Consider the following 17,019-nt stretch of genomic DNA (forward strand, 5'->3'; position numbering starts at 1 on the left):
AAAACATAAAGAGAAAAAAGACTTAGGAGGCTTGAGTAGAGAAATGAAAACAGAATACTCAATCTACTCCTTAATTTGTACACACAGCCAATCTGAAAGGCTTCTCTCTGTATCAGTTCATCCCTCCCAACACTTATTTATTGCTGAGTTCTTTAAAAGGCAGTCTTGTGTCTTATGCCTAAAAATAAATTTGATGCTTCTGGAGGACTGTGCATGTCATTCCAGCAGAATTAAATTCCTGCTTACATTTGACTGGTACATCAACACTGTATGAACCAGGCAGGGGTAAAACTTCCCTTCTTGCTGGGTGACTCAAATGCATTCATGTCAGTGTGAAATGCCTACAGTGGTTAAATGTGTGTTTTGTACCAAGTTGAATATTAAAAGCACATGGAACAAAGATGGAATTTTATTTGTAATGCATGCATCTGATGGCTGGCTTCTGACTGAGAGCAGCTTTTACAGTAGTCAGTCACTTTGGAGAAACTATGGGTTTCTGTCCATAACCAAGAGTTATGCATGAGTGTCCACCGAACTCTTTTTCTAGGATGCATCTTTGAAAATTTTGTATTTGGCAATGATACAGATACTTCAGAGAAAGTGTAGTATTGCTTCTCTGAACATCATTTCAGTGGGTCATTGTCTGCTTACAATAAGGCAGTTAAGGCAACTCTTTGGAAAGTGGAAGTTTAACTTTCTTGTGGTACTATATCCAGCCATAGAGCAATTTTGCCCCATAACAGACATAAGGAGAGTATAGTGTGGTACTGACATGAGAGCAATGCCCAGTTTTGGATCAGTTATTTCTCTTCATAAATTAAAAAATAAAAATACTGGTATTTGTAGTATGTGAAAGTCATCGTAAAGGTTTGCACAATTTGGTCTTCAAGGTTTTGCCACAGGGATATTAGGTGAGAGAGAGGCAGGGGGATCAATAGAAGGACATGGTCTCTCTGCCATCAGCTGACTTTTCTTTGAGAATTTGTAGGACTTCCTCAGCTGTTCTGTGCACCACAGATTTTCACTTCTCTTACAACAGGGGAAGCTAATAAGCAGCACGCAAGGTTTTGGTTTTCATCAGGGTGCCCTAGACATTGTCAGGTGGGAAGTAAGCAATCTGTGAAAATCATTAAGTGCTGGTTAATCTTTCTCTGCTCTGTGTATATTCCAGGAGGAATGTATCAGTATCTGGAGGAAATTTGATCACCTCTTTCAGGACAGTGATTTCCTCTGAGATTTCATGTGTAAGACTGGTCTGGTGTCATATCTAAAGATTCACCACTTTCCTTCAGTATTTCCTATGTGTATTAAACTTATGTTTTATCTTTTCCATTCACTTATTGACAATGAAGATTAGAAAGAAAATTGTTTCCTTATGTTAACTCTGTCCTCCTCTTTTCATACGTGCATATGTTTGGGGCTTTTTTCCAATCACAATTATTTTCAGGTTATTTCTGAGTTGGTGCTGATGCTTACAAAATACTTAACAGAAAAATAAAAAATATCTAAGTGTAAGAAATCCTATATTGTGCTCCTCAGGGCATCTTAGCCCTGATCTACAACACCCTCTGCTGTTGCATCATGAAGTGCTTGAAAGAGGAGATGTTATTCTGCCAGTTGTGTGGTAATCCTACAAAGCAACAGATACTTTGGGTTAAAACTGACCTTTGGTTGCAACTAATACTTGCAGATTACATCTATAATGTTTACAGTATTGTCTGCTGATCTGCTGTTCCACCTGAGATTCTCTTACGGCAGACTTTCCTGTTTCCGTATAAGGAAAGTAAAGTTTTTCCAGAACTTATCTTTTGTCAGTTGAATACAATGAGATGAGAAAAACACAGTGAAGGACCATGTACAGAAAGGTGATTCACTTCCAGGTCTGTGAATCTCTGCACCAGAGTCCACTGCAATAAGCAGTTCTGGATTAGACACAATTCAAAAACTGGACTTGGAGAGCTGCCTTGAAGCAAAAAGTAGCTGTAGCAAGACAATTTCCATCCAGTGTTGCTTTAGTGGATTACACAGATTAGAAATCAGAGTAGGAAACTGGCAATTGCTGTCCCACCGATGTCATAAATCTAAATCACATTAAAAGCACCTACCTCTTGCTATAGGAAGCAAACTGCTGGATGTTATCAAACTTGTAAAATCACATGGGCATTTAAGATATGTCTACGGGAGTTGTGGGTTAAACTCCTGCTTCCCAAAGTTGGGACCCTCCTTGCCTGTTACAGGTGCTTTGGGTCATCACCAGATCACTATGGCTCCCATCCAGGCAAACTTCTTGTTGGGAGCCTTCAATGTGGTTGATGCTATAGAAATCAGGAAATCTAGAAACTTTTTCTAATCTCTGTTTCTTTCGACCATGCAATCCATATTCAAAGTTCTTTGTTTCTTTTGTATCATCTGAGACACTACAATAGCATTTATTAAGAAGATCATTCTCAGTGCTCTCCCAGCTAAGAAACAAAGGCTGTAGTCATTTTATCTTCAAAACTACTTTGCTACTATTGTTCTGAAGCAGAAGATCAGTAAAACTATGGCTCTATGATCTGGTAGATAGTGGGACATTTTCATCAGAGAGCACAGAAATGTGATTGCAGGTATATATATCTGTATATGTAATGACACAGATAACTGCTAAATGCAATATTACTTGAGTGCTTTTCTCAGTGATGCTAATGATTTGTCTTACATAAGCTGGCAGAAGAAAACTGTGAAGAAAAGTAAAATATTTTGAAAAAAGGTGGCAGTTCTGCCTGAGAGAAAATTTTAGTGTCAGAGGACACTAGGAAGCTAACTTTCTTTATTGCATTAATAAAATGGTTGCCTTAAGCTAATCCATATGCCAGATATTTTTACTTGTGTGTTTTATAACCATGTGCAAGAAAATGTGAAAGCTCTTTGTGGTGCTAAAGTTTTCATTGGAACAAATCTGGTTTTATCTTATACAATACTTTAAAGCTCCATACGTCCTGTTTTTCTGCTTCTCCACTCTCTCCTTGAAATTAAGCATTTTCTTAATGTTGATACTAAGTCAAGAATTGCAAAGGACTCTCTTTTTTTTTGTCTTGTCCAAAGTCTTGTCCAAAATGACAAACTTGTCCTGCCTTGACAGCCAGAACTGCCTTTGACCAATTGGCCTTTGATCAAAAGGGCATGGATGGGGGCAGCAGATGGATTGTAGAATAGATAGATGGATCAATAGATGGGTAGAATAAATGAAGAAAAAAAAACATATTGCTGTGTTTAATAGCTTTCTTTGCTAACACAGTGAAATATGCTGAAAATTCTGTCTTTGCTTCCCAGCACTGAAGCAGATAGGATCTAATTGTAGAGCCTTGGATTATATTTACTTCAAAATTTAGAAGTATTCCTTAACTTTTTGAGAGGCCTGAAATACTTATAACAAAACTTCACATGTAAAACCTCTCCTCACTCTCAGGAGCACAACTGAAGGAAAAAAAAGGTTGATCAGTCCCATTCTTTTTTGCTTTCTATAGTCACTATAACTCACTTTTGGTAATGAGCTACTGACTGGTAGGCAGAATGCAGAGAATACTTACTCAGTTTATTTTGAAATGGGCACATATGTGTTTCATATCTTTGTGTTTTTAAGAGGCAGAAAATGTGCACTATACTCAGCAAAACAGAATTTACTTTACCTTGTCAACTTCTGTGGCATGGGGTAAAAGTTAATAGCACCTAATGTAAAAGAATAGGCAATAAAATGGTTTTTTATCACCTCAGAAATAAGCCATATCCTCTCACCTCTCTACTGGAGTTCATAAATTTTCTTTGGTACTAGAAGCCCTATAAAAATACTTCTTCCCAGAACCAGAAAAAAATATAAATCTTTTTTTCCTGAAAGTTGCATTTTGCGTGGAGAAGGCAAAAAGACTCTACAGCAAAAAGACTGACTTAATCTTTTCAAACAGTGAATTTTATTGAGTGCAAAGAAATAACTCACGCTGTCAGCTGAAAGAAAATATATTGTTCAGGTTAACTAAAATGGGAGGTTTTTAAAAATGCAATGAAAATCTGATTCTTGGAAGAATCACATTTACAGGGAATGTTTTAAACTGTAGTAGTAATAGTATCCCAGGTGATATAAACCTGCTTATTTTTAAAAACCATTCTCTTCATGAATGCTAGTGGCACAGTGTTGACATTTTGTATTGATAAACTTCCCCTTCTCTTTAAACCCAGTAAGGAGAGAGATGGTGGCATTTGTCTTTATTGTAAGGCTAAGGTCCTGTGAGGCAGGACCTTTTTTAATGGAGTTAGGAAAAGGGTTGCATCAGCCTCAGCAGTCTTTACACTGTGCTGAAGATCACTCCTGTGCTAGGTCAGCACTGAAGGGGGATATGCCTTCAGATGGTTCCTGTGCTGGAAGTGAAGAAGAGCATTTTCCCACTCCTTGTGAAAATAAAACTCTTTACAAGTTGGAGAAAGCTGAGAGCGGCTTTTCTTTCTTACACCGTCTTCCAGGACATCACTTTGTTAGCGAGACTCCCCACAATATGATTGATACCTTTAGTACTAAATTCTTGTAGCAACTGTTCTACCACTCTGCTCTTGGGCTGCACTGACAACGTGTGGATGCTCTGCATTTGGAAATGTTCAGGAACCAAGGGTTTTTTCCCTCTGAGGAACTGCAGTGGGTGTCTTTGCAGGCACAACCTCCAAGAGCAGAAACTCTGAGTAAGAAATTATCATAGAAATCTGATGGAAGGAGGCAGTGCTTTTTGTGGAATGTCTTTAAATAGTGATCATCTTATATTCTACCTTTGTTCAGCACAAAATGAAAGGAAATAAGAAATTAGGACAAATGTTCTGAGGCTTCTTAATCTACTGGCTTCTTGTGAGCTGTATTTTATGGAGAGGGGGTTGGGATTGGTATGTGGAAACATTACATACAGTGGCTCAACTCTTGTGCAAAAGTGCACAACCCTTCTCTCTCCTACAAGGACCTGCACTCGATGTGAGAATAAAATCATTTTGGATTAGTTTCAATTTAAATGCTGAGGGGTTTGGGGTTTGGGGGGTTTTTTTGCATCACTTCTTTGCATCTGCTACTTTCTTCAAACAGAATTCAGGAAAACTTTGAACACATTCAAATGTTCAAAAACTTCGGAGACTCCAAACACACTGTCTTTTCTTTTGCCTCACACTCTAAAACAGCCTTGTGTTTTCCCTAAATAATACTCTGAAGAGGGATTACTGACTATAAAAATTTTCTACAGAAGAGAAAAGTTCTAAATTTCACGTGGAGGTAAAACATGAGGTTGGACTTGGGAAGTAACTATCTGTGTAACACTTCCACAGCACATTGCCATCCATGATGTAAAGCACGATGAATGTGCGACCTGAGAAGTTTTGACCAGCAGGTGGTGTGATCTGCCCACTTGTTCAGCGCTTCCAGGGCACTCGAGCGTTGTGCCGGTGCTAATGGGGATTTACATTCCGCCTTGATGGCATTTTCTTCTTTATCACCCAACATCCTGTTCTGAAAATAGAAAACATGAACAAGCTGTTCTTTTCTTCTCCCTCTGAAATCTGAACTTTCAAAGTTGCATAGAAGAATGCTATAAAACAATGCGTGTGCTAAAACAGGCAGTTTAAGATCTAGGAAGAGTGTTTAATTGTACGTTTGTTTATTGTAAAAGTAACTCCCCATTCTCTGTGTGCAAGACAGGCAGGGAAAGAGGAAGAGTCACAGTGCATATACCCAAGAACGTTTGTTCCCAATTAGGTCGATAGCATCAAGGACATTCTGTATAGCTAATCTGCTCCTTGATTTGTTTTATAAAGTTGAAGGTAGTATCAAAAGCTGTAGATGCCTTATCTAGCTCTGCAGCCATGAGAATACAAGGTTTGGAAAGCAGGGACAAAACCAGACTGCCTGGTCCAGGAGGCCCTGAAGTTGGTGGATACCCCAATCAGTGATAAGTATAGTCAGTGGAAGTATCCTTTCTTTTTCCAGTTCCATAAAAGGAAAATACGTTGTTTCCTGTCTTTCAGAGGTTTCAACCCTCACGGTGAATAAACAGTTTTTAGAATAGGACCTCTTGGAAGGATTTGAGCACTTCTGGACGTTCTCTGTTTTTCATAAGATCCACTAGGTCTTTTGGAAGATTTGTCTCAGAAAGTAAACTTCTCTGTGGCAAGTTCTGCAGCAAAGATTGACAGCTTATAACAGCTGTGGTTCTTGTTCTGCTGAGGAAGGTGAAGCCACTCCAGACCATGTGTGTGTGGCATGAAAACCATAACTGTGGCACCAAAAGATTTATCCAAGATAGTATCAGCCTCATTGCTAAAATATGATCAGAATAAAGGGTGGCAAGAGAATTTGGTGTGGCTTTCCAAGCCCACATGGAGCTTGCATACATGCAGGCTCAAATCCATTCTATTTACTCCTCCTTCTTAGTGTGCACTTGTTAGATACAAGTTAGCTCATATGTGCGTGGTTACACAGCAGAACAGTTGCCTTTAAATACGTCTTGTGGCCCAAAATGAATGGCCTTTTGAGATGAAAAGTGAGGTAACTGACAGCCCAGCATGACCTTCACACTCAGTTTGGGTAAATCTACTCCCTGAGCTTACAGTGCAGGGAAGTGCAATTTACGTGCCCATCTGCCAAGTGCATTGCTATGGATCTTCTTTCTCCTAGAGTCAAGAGGAGTGGTTGACTTTGTAAGTACAGCAGCAGCAACAACAATAATCACTTAGATCAGTTGAGAAATTTACATATTTCAAATTGGCAGGACGGGATCATGGGCATAGTTCATGAACTGGAGGAATGAGGAATGAGGCCACTGTTGATCCACAGTGCCCCTGCCCAGCACTTCTGGCATTCGAGGAGGTTGGCTGCCTTCCAGGTCTCACCACTGAATATGGCAAAGAAGGATATTGTTTCTCTGCTTGCTAGTTACAATATTGATTTTTAAATCCTTATTTTAGGCTAGGATTTTCATGGGAGTTGAATTTGTAAAGGCTCTGCTCAGAATGAGTTGTAGTGGAAAGTGAAGGCCATGTTCCCTTAAATAATTTTTTGAAAAACGTGGATCAAATGTTCCTCTTCTACTAAAGTTTCTGGACACATGAGCTCATAGGCTGGCTCTGACAAACTACAGTGGATTGTAGAGATAGGCTGAGTTGGGGTTTTTTTGTAGAATTACTTATTCTTTCCCTTCTTTGAGCTATAATAGATGTGTATACAGAGCTTGTGCTCTGCAGTCTCCTATCTTTTTCCTATTCCTTTCCACCACCTGTTTTGTATTCCTCTTTCCTGTCAAATGGCAAGGTCTTTTCCTGAAGCCAAGCACATTTTACTTCTTTGCATGCTCCTCTGAACCTCTATCATGAACAGAACTTCCCTTCTCTAAATTTTTCTGTATAATGCATTTATATCTGTAGTATTATGAAGACTGAGACCACCTAATGCATCATCTTCATCTTTTCCTGCAATTCCAAGACTTCAGCCTGTAGATTTTGCATTTCATCCCACCTATTCATGTTGCTTGCATTCAATTTCCTTTCATCAGATCTATTGATGGACTGTCTGGTTTTGTATTATACCCACAAGGATTGGATTTCATACTGTTTTACAGTAAAAACAAAACTTATTTGTGGTCTAAATCCCAAGGGACTAGTCAGTCAAACCCTTACATCCCACATATCAAGATTTTTGTGTGCATCAGATCATTTTGAAGGCTTGGTGGTGGTATTTTCCAAGCAATTGTCATGTTTATCTAATGAACATATCAGTCACTAAAGATGTTATGGTTTATAAGTGGGCTCCTGCTACTTATCTGAGGATGATTCCCTGATGCACCTTTTAAATGTTTCCTGTTCTTAATATCACAAAATGAAAAACCCGTGGGCAACCAGCTTCGTTAAAGCTCCAGCACAGAGGGAAAGCTGCATTCGGATACAGCATTAATGATATCTCTTAAATAATCTAGGGTCACTGATGACAAAATACCACAAACATTTTAATGACAGTTAAATCTTGCAATGACAGTTCATTCCTTCTTGACTAACTTACTAAATAAAATCCTAATGTCCTATTCGCCTTGCTTTTAGGAGCATAATCATATTTTCAGTCTTCAAATAAGGCTATTGTACTTTTCCCTCAAACTAAATCATTGTATCAATTACAGGTTAAATTGATTATCCTTATCCCCAAGGCATTTTGCAAGAACAGTGTGAGTACCGTGAGCCAGTATCTTTGACGGCTCAGAAATGTTTTGAAAAATACTAAAGTAACTACAGAAAAGAAATTTAATTGTAAAAGTACTTTTATGTGTAATTTATGTACAGTAGAGGCAAGCAGCCTTTCCTAAGGAATTACTTGGGTTTTCACATAAACATTACAATTTAAAATCAAGTTTTTACAGTGATACAAATTAGCTGCTACCGTAATTAAAATGATGTAATAATTAAAATGAGGAAAACATGAAAGAGCATAAATTCTGACAAGTTAGATTTGAAATTATAGTAAGGCATTTTCCAGCATACAACTTGCTAAAGGCATTAAAGCTAACATCAAAAGGTTTTTTTCAGCCACATCAGGGCTAGGTGGCCCACAAGAGTCAGGGAGAGTGAGAGGGTGGGTAGCTGGGAGAAGTGGCAGGGAGGCACTCTCAGGGAAGAGACATCCCCAAGGGCCTGTAGAGGAACCAGTTACTCCCAAAGGACACAGCGTATTGTGCTCTAAATCATCTTAAGAACACTTACTACTATTAGAAAAGGAGGGAAAGAATTAGTAGAAGCAATTTCATAAAAGTTCAAGGGTTGTCCCTTGAGGACAAAGTTGTAAGAATTAAAATGAAGTACATATATTAGCAGTGTAGCTCTGAGCTGCTACTTAGGAGTCCTTTTGATATGTCTCCCAGACTTCATTCCTGAGGGGATAATCAGCTCACTTGAGCATACCTTCACACCATGACTGTGCTCCTTTCTCTGAGTCCCTTTGCTTTACCTGCCCTGGAGGCAGTTTATGATGCTAGAGAGCTGACACCTTGCTCTTCCAAGAGTCTTTCTTGGAACTATGTTCCCTACTTCCTTTTCTCGTTGCAAATTCCCAGCCTTTTTGATCTATCCCTCTTGAAAACTTGTTCTCCAAGAAGCTATAGCAAGAGAAGAGGGTTTTACTAAATATAGCTGTGAAAATTCCTTTTTTATTCTTTTTCTCTGTTCTTGGAGTAGAATCACAAATTTTCAAATGCAGTATGAAAGAGTGTCCTCCTCTCTGCTCCTCTAGGCTCATCTCCCCTATCTCCTTCCCGTCTTCCAAACTACATTCCCGTTGTGTTCTTTTATTAGCCTCTTATTTCTGGTTGGGATGCTTTTTCTATCTCCAACATTTGCACAATTGTTACTGCACTTTATAAATCTCATCTTTTTAGTTGTACTGTTTGGACTCCATCTGAATAACTTCTCAATTACTTCCAGATGTCATCTATAATACAGGTCATAGATTTGTTGTTATGGTGTGGCATTTTTTCCTCTTCGGCCATCTTTACGCCGTGTCAGTGTCATGAGTGCTGCTGTCAGAAGTATTCACTAGGAATCTCTTTGAAACTGAAATTACCAACTCTGTGGTGTGTCCTGTCATTCAATCAGCAGCTATTTTGGAAGAACAGGAGGTAGTTAAAATGAATTCCAAGCTTTTAAGGGGCTGCAATGGGCACCTGGATAGCAACAGATGCAAGAATCAAATTTATGTAGTGGTAGGAATTATAATAAAGAATGGGACTAATAGACAGTTGGGAAAAGTCAATATGGCATTTGTAGAGCATCACAAGTCAACTACTTCCTTGGAGGACTCAACAAGCATAGGGTTATGAGATGGTGTGATTTTCAATAAGATCTCTGTCCAAAAGCTCTTCAAGAAAACGGGTTGTCATGATAGGAGAATGTTCTCCTGCAGGATAAAATTGGTGAAAGAGGTAGGCATTCATTGTTCAGTAGTGTCTGCTTACTTTAAATAAGCAGGGAAGTCTTACAGGGACTGCGCTTCAGCCTGGGATAAATACTCTGTTAAAAAGATGAGGCTGAGGTGATAGAGGTCACTGTCAATATGATATTACCAGGAAGCAACAAGAACAACACTGAAGTGGTTTAGTAATCGTAACAAAGCAAAGCATTAAAATTCAGCTTATGTGCAATTGAGAAGGTCTGCCCTCGGCACTCAAGACTGCTGTCTGCAGATGCTCTGGGTCCTGATCTTTGTGCTGGTTGGTAGGAAAGTTCACAGATTGTCAGATGGGTGGGTATTTTTTTCTGCACAGGAAAGCAGTCTCCTACAGAAGAAATTTTTATACAAAGCTAGATCAAGTCATGGTTCAGTTTTTCCAGATGGTGGAAAATGATGATGCAGGACAGAAAGGCTAAATCCTCGCTGAATCTTAAGAGCAGCTGAAGGAAAGACATTCACATTTGAGGTGCTGCCCTAGCTGCAAAGCAAGGAGTTCACACAGCTGTAGTTCTGATTTGCATTTAATTGTAGGTGATTAAGGAGCGTTAGAACGTATCTGCTCTTTTTCTGATTTGTCCATGCTCTTTCAAGTTTGTGTTCGGGGTAGGCAAAAGGTGGCAAGGATGACAGCAAAACCAAAGAAAGGTAATTTTCTGTAGACGCACCAGGCCTCATTTGCCAGCTAGACTTAGCAGGGGAAGAAAGAAAGTGTTGAGTTTGCTTCTGGTTTTCTAGCAGTGAGCAGCAGCTGTTTTGGTAGCAGTAGCAGCAGCTCATATAACAAATGTTTCATGATGAATGCAAACAAAAGCCAGCCCTGAAATTCCAGCTCCACTATGTACGCATAAAATATAAAACCAGTTCAAAATAACATAACTACTCAACTTTAGGGATTTTACTCCCCCTCTAAATAAATTCCATATGAGAATTAGTGTTTGGTCTGCTCAGTTCTCCAGGGCTCACCCAGAAAACATTTTTATCATATTGGCTGAGGGCAAAATGTGAGCACAAAAACAGACCAAGAAAAAAATATTTTTTAAAAAAATGCACGTGCAAAGAGGTGTGTGGTTTGGGTGAAGGTTTTGCGAATGCCAGTTGTGCTTGCTGAATTGAAATTACTGCTGATGTTTGTGAGTTGGCTGAGTTCACTTGTCTCCAAAATAGGTCTTGCGAAAAATTCTTTATGCACCTCTGTGCAATTTGGTTTCTGAAGATGACTTGTGGTTTTAAAGGCATCTACATGTTAGAAGAGTGTTATGCCCTCTAGCGTGAGTTTCTTTCCAGATAGCTAGTGGGAGGATTTCTAGGGAATGCAAGTTGATGATGAATGCATACTCAAGGGAAATGAGGGTATTGAAGAGAGAGAAAAATATAATAATTGGAGACTCGTGAGAAATAGAAAAGCTATCCAGGGGGCAGTGTCTTAAATTGTTATTTTCCTCCAATTGCATAAGTTAAAACAGCAAAGAAATAGCAGCATTTACCCATCCCTCCCTGCTCTGCTGTTTGCTGAAAGTCCAGAGGAGCATCTGTTGTCTGCCCACGCAAGCACTCCTGCTCTGTTCTCAGGCCCTGAAATACTTGAGAATTGAAGAGAGACTTCACAATCAGTTTGCCTTCCCCGTGGTTTTTTTTTCTGATCTGGCTTCCGTGTAGCTATGGGGTTAATCAGCTCTGTGCATCCACCGTAGGAAGAAACCTAATTTCTTGTGTTCTGACAGATTAATGATAAAACAATATAGCCTATTCTTGTGCCTTTTGCAATATGATTCTATCTAATACTTTTTCTATAATGAAAACCTTAAATGAGGTAATTGTAGTGATCTTTCTTCTTCCATAGTATTTCTTTCAGCTGATTTTTGAAGGGTTATGAAGTTGTGTTGCTGTGTGATTAATTGTTGTACTTGGGGTACACATATACCTGGTAAGTTATTATGAGTATTACATCTTTTGTGTATACAAATGTAGGGCTTAGAACAAAGACTGTGGGCTTGTCTTGTCTCTGCTCCTTCTGCTCCTTGACTGCTTCAATTAATTTCCAAACCAACAGCTACGTTACTTGATTTCTTGCTTTTTGTGAAGTGGAAGGGGTAAAGGGAGATGGATAAAGAGCTCTGCTGGATCTAGCAAGAAAAGAGAACAGAAGGGGCAGGTTCTTTCAGTTTTCACTTGTTTCTCACTAGAAAGAAGTGCAGCACAAGTTACTAGGAGAACCTAGTGGCTGGTTGTGTTGAGCCTGTGTTGAGGGAAGACAGGGACAGAGAACACATGGACATTACTCCAGTGGAGTAGCTGGTGCATGCCTGCCTTGCAGGGAGTACAAGTGTGCAGTCTGGCCAGAGCCCCCAGTGCTTTGCAGAGCTGTGTTCTTGGGGCTTTTAGGATGTTAGTAAGTTTGGAGGTTTACTGCTTGGGCAAGAACACATACTTTTTCTGTTACATAAAATGAGATTGGGCAATTAATGGGTGACTGATATATAATATACATCTTCTAAAAGCTAGTGAAAATTGGATATGACAGGAATGAGAGCATATCCAAAGCAATTTTATTTAGAACATTGAGTGAAAATATTCACAAAAAACTCTGTTTTAACCTAAATGTCATCAAATATTTTCTGGATATTGAAGTCTTATTTTTATTTTTTAAGTTTTCTTCTGCTCTCCACTGTTCCTGCAAGTGCTCTGCCAGTTTCACAGTAGCTGTGGCTGATCTTTGAAGGGTCTTCAGACAACTGACAAACCTGATTTACTTCACCGGGTATTAACATTATTTAGTATTAGTGCTTAAATTATGTACTGTGGAAACTGAACTCTCTACATGATCAGTGAAGAAAAGTAAATGGCTGTTTATCTCTCTGGGGATTGCTTGGTGCCCTGAGTAGTTGTCTAGAGTTCAGCAGCAGGGATACTCCTCACTCATGCTGTATACTGGTACACAGTAGGGTAGAGATGGATGTTGGCAAGAAGTTGACATGCAGTAGTGCTTGTAGGAGCAAGGATGAAGAATGCATATAAAACCAAAGTTTATATCATGCCTTCTTACTGCTTTCCTTGTCTATCCAATAGATAGATCTGTGCATCGAGTGCTATTTGAGTAAAGCTTTTGGTGGAATTGTTTGGGGTGTTCTTGTGGGGTTCATTTGGGGTTTTTTTAGCACTCCCATATTTTTTTCTGCAGTGATTCCAGGAGCAAAGTTGATGACCTTAGTTCCCACTTTTACTGACAGAAAGCAGTGAAACTGCAAATCACATTTGCCTGTATATTAAATTTCAGAATTTACTTGGCACTGCCTTCTGGTGCTGGTGGAATACAGTATGGGGTCCCTGGCAGGCCCCAGTACTTTGTGTAGTTGGAGAACATCTTATTTAGCCTATTTTAAGGGCAGACTTACCACTTAGCCAAAGGTTCTGCTTTGAATCACTGAAAATTATTATCCTTGGTGCATGTTTTTGCAAGCTAGTTGTAGAAATCAATGGTTTGAGTTCCTGCTTAATTCAGCAGTTCAGTTCATAGACTGCTTCTTTTATCCTTCCAGACCACATCTTGGTGTACATCCCACTTGTTCAACAGGTTTTATTTTAACAGAAATAAAAAGTTAGTGCATAGCCGCTTTGTATCTCATGTGCAGAAAGGGAAAAACTCCCAGTCCCACACATCTTTTCATATTATATACACGTGTGAGTAATGTAGTGAGAAGATGGTACATGATACATTAGTATATTTTATTAGCTATTGGCAATGCCAGACCAATATTTTGATTTTGCAATAGTGGCAGAACTTGCACAAATTGCCACTAAAATCAAAGGACAAATCTAGCACTGCATCCCTGTTGCTGAGTCTTAGCAGGAAAAAGAATAAAAAGCAGAAGAGATACAACAAAAGTATTTTGATAAACAGATGTCACCCACTTTAAAGTGTTGAATCTCAGTTTAATTTTTCCCATGCTACATAAATAGTTCCTTCGCTTCCTTTAGCCATGCAGTTTTTCATTTCCTGCTGTTATTCAAACAAAATGGGGGGGGGGGGTAGTTATATTTATGAGGACTCTATAGTTTACTCAGTTTAGTGATTTTCATTTCTTCAGTAAATGTACTTAATAAAATTAAATGCTCTGGGAATGTGCCAGAAATGCTGTCAGCCACTGTGGCAAGCAGATGGATGAAGTTTCAGCTGATATTGATGTGCCCAAGTTACTGTGTTTATTTAGAATCTGATGACCATAGTCACAGGACATACTAGAGTAGCCTGTGAGGAATGTGTTTTTAAAGAGCTCAGAGTCACAGTTTCATATTCCCAGTACCTGTAGGTTTTCAGGAGAACTTGACCTCCTTCTAGACACTGAATTGGGTTCTGGGACCCATATACTCAGCACTAAGACTGGATGTGAGGGTAATCTGGCTGTGACACCTGTCACCCCATTGATTGCCAGGGTTGATTTGACTGATCTGGCTGGCTAGACCAGATGTCCCATTCCTCCCTCAATGCTCCATGCTCCTGGAGCTGCATACTCGTTTGCAGTGGACAACCTCCGCAACAGATTTTTGTGTGAAAAGTGATCCAGTAGAAAAGGACCTGAGGGTGCTGTTCAACAGTGGCTGAACATGAGCCAGCAGTGGCCCAGGTGGCCAAGAAAGCCAGTGGCATCCTGGCCTCTCTGTGTGTGGCCTGCGTGTGGAAATAGCATGGCCAACAGGACTAGGGAGGACCAGGGCAGTGATTGTCCCCTTCCTGTACTCTGCACTGGTGAGGTCACACCTCAAATCCTGTGTTCAGTTTTGGGTCCCTTACTACAAGAAAGACATTGAGGTGCTGGAACATCTCCAGAGAACGACAGTGGAGCTGGTGAAGGGTCTAGAGGGTAAGTCCTATGAGGAGCAGCTGAGAGAGCTGGGCTTGTTTAGTGTGGAGTAAAGGAGGCTCAGGGGAGACATTATCGCTCTCTACAGTTATGTGAAAGGAGACTGTAGAGAGGTAGGGGTCAGCGTCGTTTCCCAGGCAACTAGCAACAGGACAAGATGAAATGGCCTCAAGCTGTGTTAGGGGAAGTTCAGGTGGGACATCAGGAAGAATTTCTTCACTGAAAGGGTACTTAAGCATTGGAATGAACTTCCCAGGGAAGTGATCGAGTCACCATCCCTGGAAGTGTTCAGGAGAAGACTGGACATGACACTGCATGCTATGGTTTAGTTCACATGGTGGTGTTCAGTCAAAGGTTGGACTCAATGATCTTGGAAGTCTTTTCTAACCTTAATGATTCTTTGATTCTAAGACAAAACCTGATTGTGTGCATTGGCCACCCACTGAGCGCTGAGCCCGGGTCATGCACATACGCTTTAGGGCATACACATATCCAACATGGTCAGTGTCCCTTCTACATAAATGTACACCAAGCCTCCCAATGGTGTTCTTTGGTTTTTTGGACAGGCCTTTATAAAGCTGGCTTGATTGTTTATTTTTCCATTGTCTTTTCTTACTATGGAAACCCTGGGTGTACCATTTTCTGAGATAACTTTTTCATCATATTTTCCACAGAACTTCAATAAAATATTCTGGTTTGATTTAAAAAATTATTTTTCTAATAAGCTTAGGAAATTGAGTAGGATTTTGTAGATTCAGAATCAGATTCATTGTTTTGAGAAATAGCTGTTGAAACTGGGCACTGAAATTTTAACTTTTTGTTCTGAATGGTATTTTCTGTGTTACATTATCAGATAACTTTCTTTATAGAGCTCACACAGCATTGATACCTTCTCTGCTTCTCACTCTGCCTCTCAATCAGTAGGCTGGGGATGGGCAAGAAGTTGGGAGGGGATACAGCTCATAACATATAATGTCATGGTCAGCAATCTATAAAAGCAGAGGTGGAGGAAGAAGAGCGGGGTCTTTGGCCTCCAGGGTGGCCATTGCTCAGACACTGACTGGAGGATGTGGTGAGAGATGTCACTTGCATCACTTACCCCACCAACCCCCCGCTTGAAACTGTACTTATCTCTACCCATAAATTTTCTTCCTTTTGTTCTTCCTGTTCTCTCTCTCCTCCCATTGTGGGGCAAGGGAAGGGAGCAAGAGGCCGCATGGGTGCTTGACTGCTGACTAGGGTCAACACACCTCGACAGAGTTTCCCTCTTTATCTTGATACAACTTCTAGCATTGCATGTCTTGTGGGTAATACTCAGCACCTTTATTCCACCACTCCTGAAAACTGCAATATAGAAAAAAAAAAAGAGCCTAGTTTGTTGCAGGTTTAGTGTTCCTTTTAGTAACCTCACTCCCTCCCAAAACTGATTTATCTTCAAGAACTTTTCCTAATTGTTGTCACATCCTTCCTTGTTTCTGTCTCATTTTGTCCTCATTCAGAGGTGTTAATGTTTATATGTGCCCATAAATACTGAAATGGAAGAAGATAGCAGGTCATTTTATTTCCTGTTTTGTTAATCACAAGGGAAAGTTTTGTGCAGTATAACCTTCAACACAGTAGTCCTTATGTCAAGTCTAGTATTGTCATTAAACTAATGTGCAGAATATCCTGGAAACTTTGATACTGACCAGTCTCTCTAACACTGGCATGAAATTACTGATTGAAACATTGCAGACATAGATCATTTTGCAGGATTAAGTGCAGGAGCAGTGGCTTTTCATACCCTCTAAGTCTCTCATTACAATTCATGTGTGCTTTCACACTCACTCACTCAGCTAAGTCCTTTAAAAACAATGGTTAAGGCTACTGAGAATATACTTCCTGTAAACAAGGTGATAGATAGCAGAACAATGTGCCCATGTAACTCTTCCCTGTCAGCACAGTAATGTTAAATGCGAGTTTAATTTAAAAAGATCATTGAGCAAGCTCTGGTTCCTCTGTGGATTATTCTTCCTGCAGATGCACAAGCAAAAATGGTCAGTGTGCTGGAGCTGATCATGTCAGTCACTGAAGACAGGTGAGAGGTATTATGGGGGCAGCTTTCTTTGCTCCTGGCTGGTACAGATGCATGGGATACATAGGGATGCCTTCATCTTCAAAGATCTTAGTCTC

At 39.8% G+C, this 17,019-nt stretch overlaps 1 protein-coding gene across 5 annotated transcripts in view; it reads left to right on the forward strand.

Moving 5' to 3' along the window:
* UST (uronyl 2-sulfotransferase) overlaps positions 1–17,019 on the forward strand; it is a 219,137-nt gene that overhangs the window by 126,408 nt on the left and 75,710 nt on the right. The gene's annotated exons all lie outside the window — the stretch shown is intronic.

This window comes from Manacus candei, unplaced genomic scaffold (genome assembly GCF_025592945.1).
Source record: "Manacus candei isolate 608988 ecotype Guabito, Panama unplaced genomic scaffold, ASM2559294v1 h1tg000081l, whole genome shotgun sequence".
In the NCBI taxonomy this organism is placed as follows: domain Eukaryota; kingdom Metazoa; phylum Chordata; class Aves; order Passeriformes; family Pipridae; genus Manacus; species Manacus candei.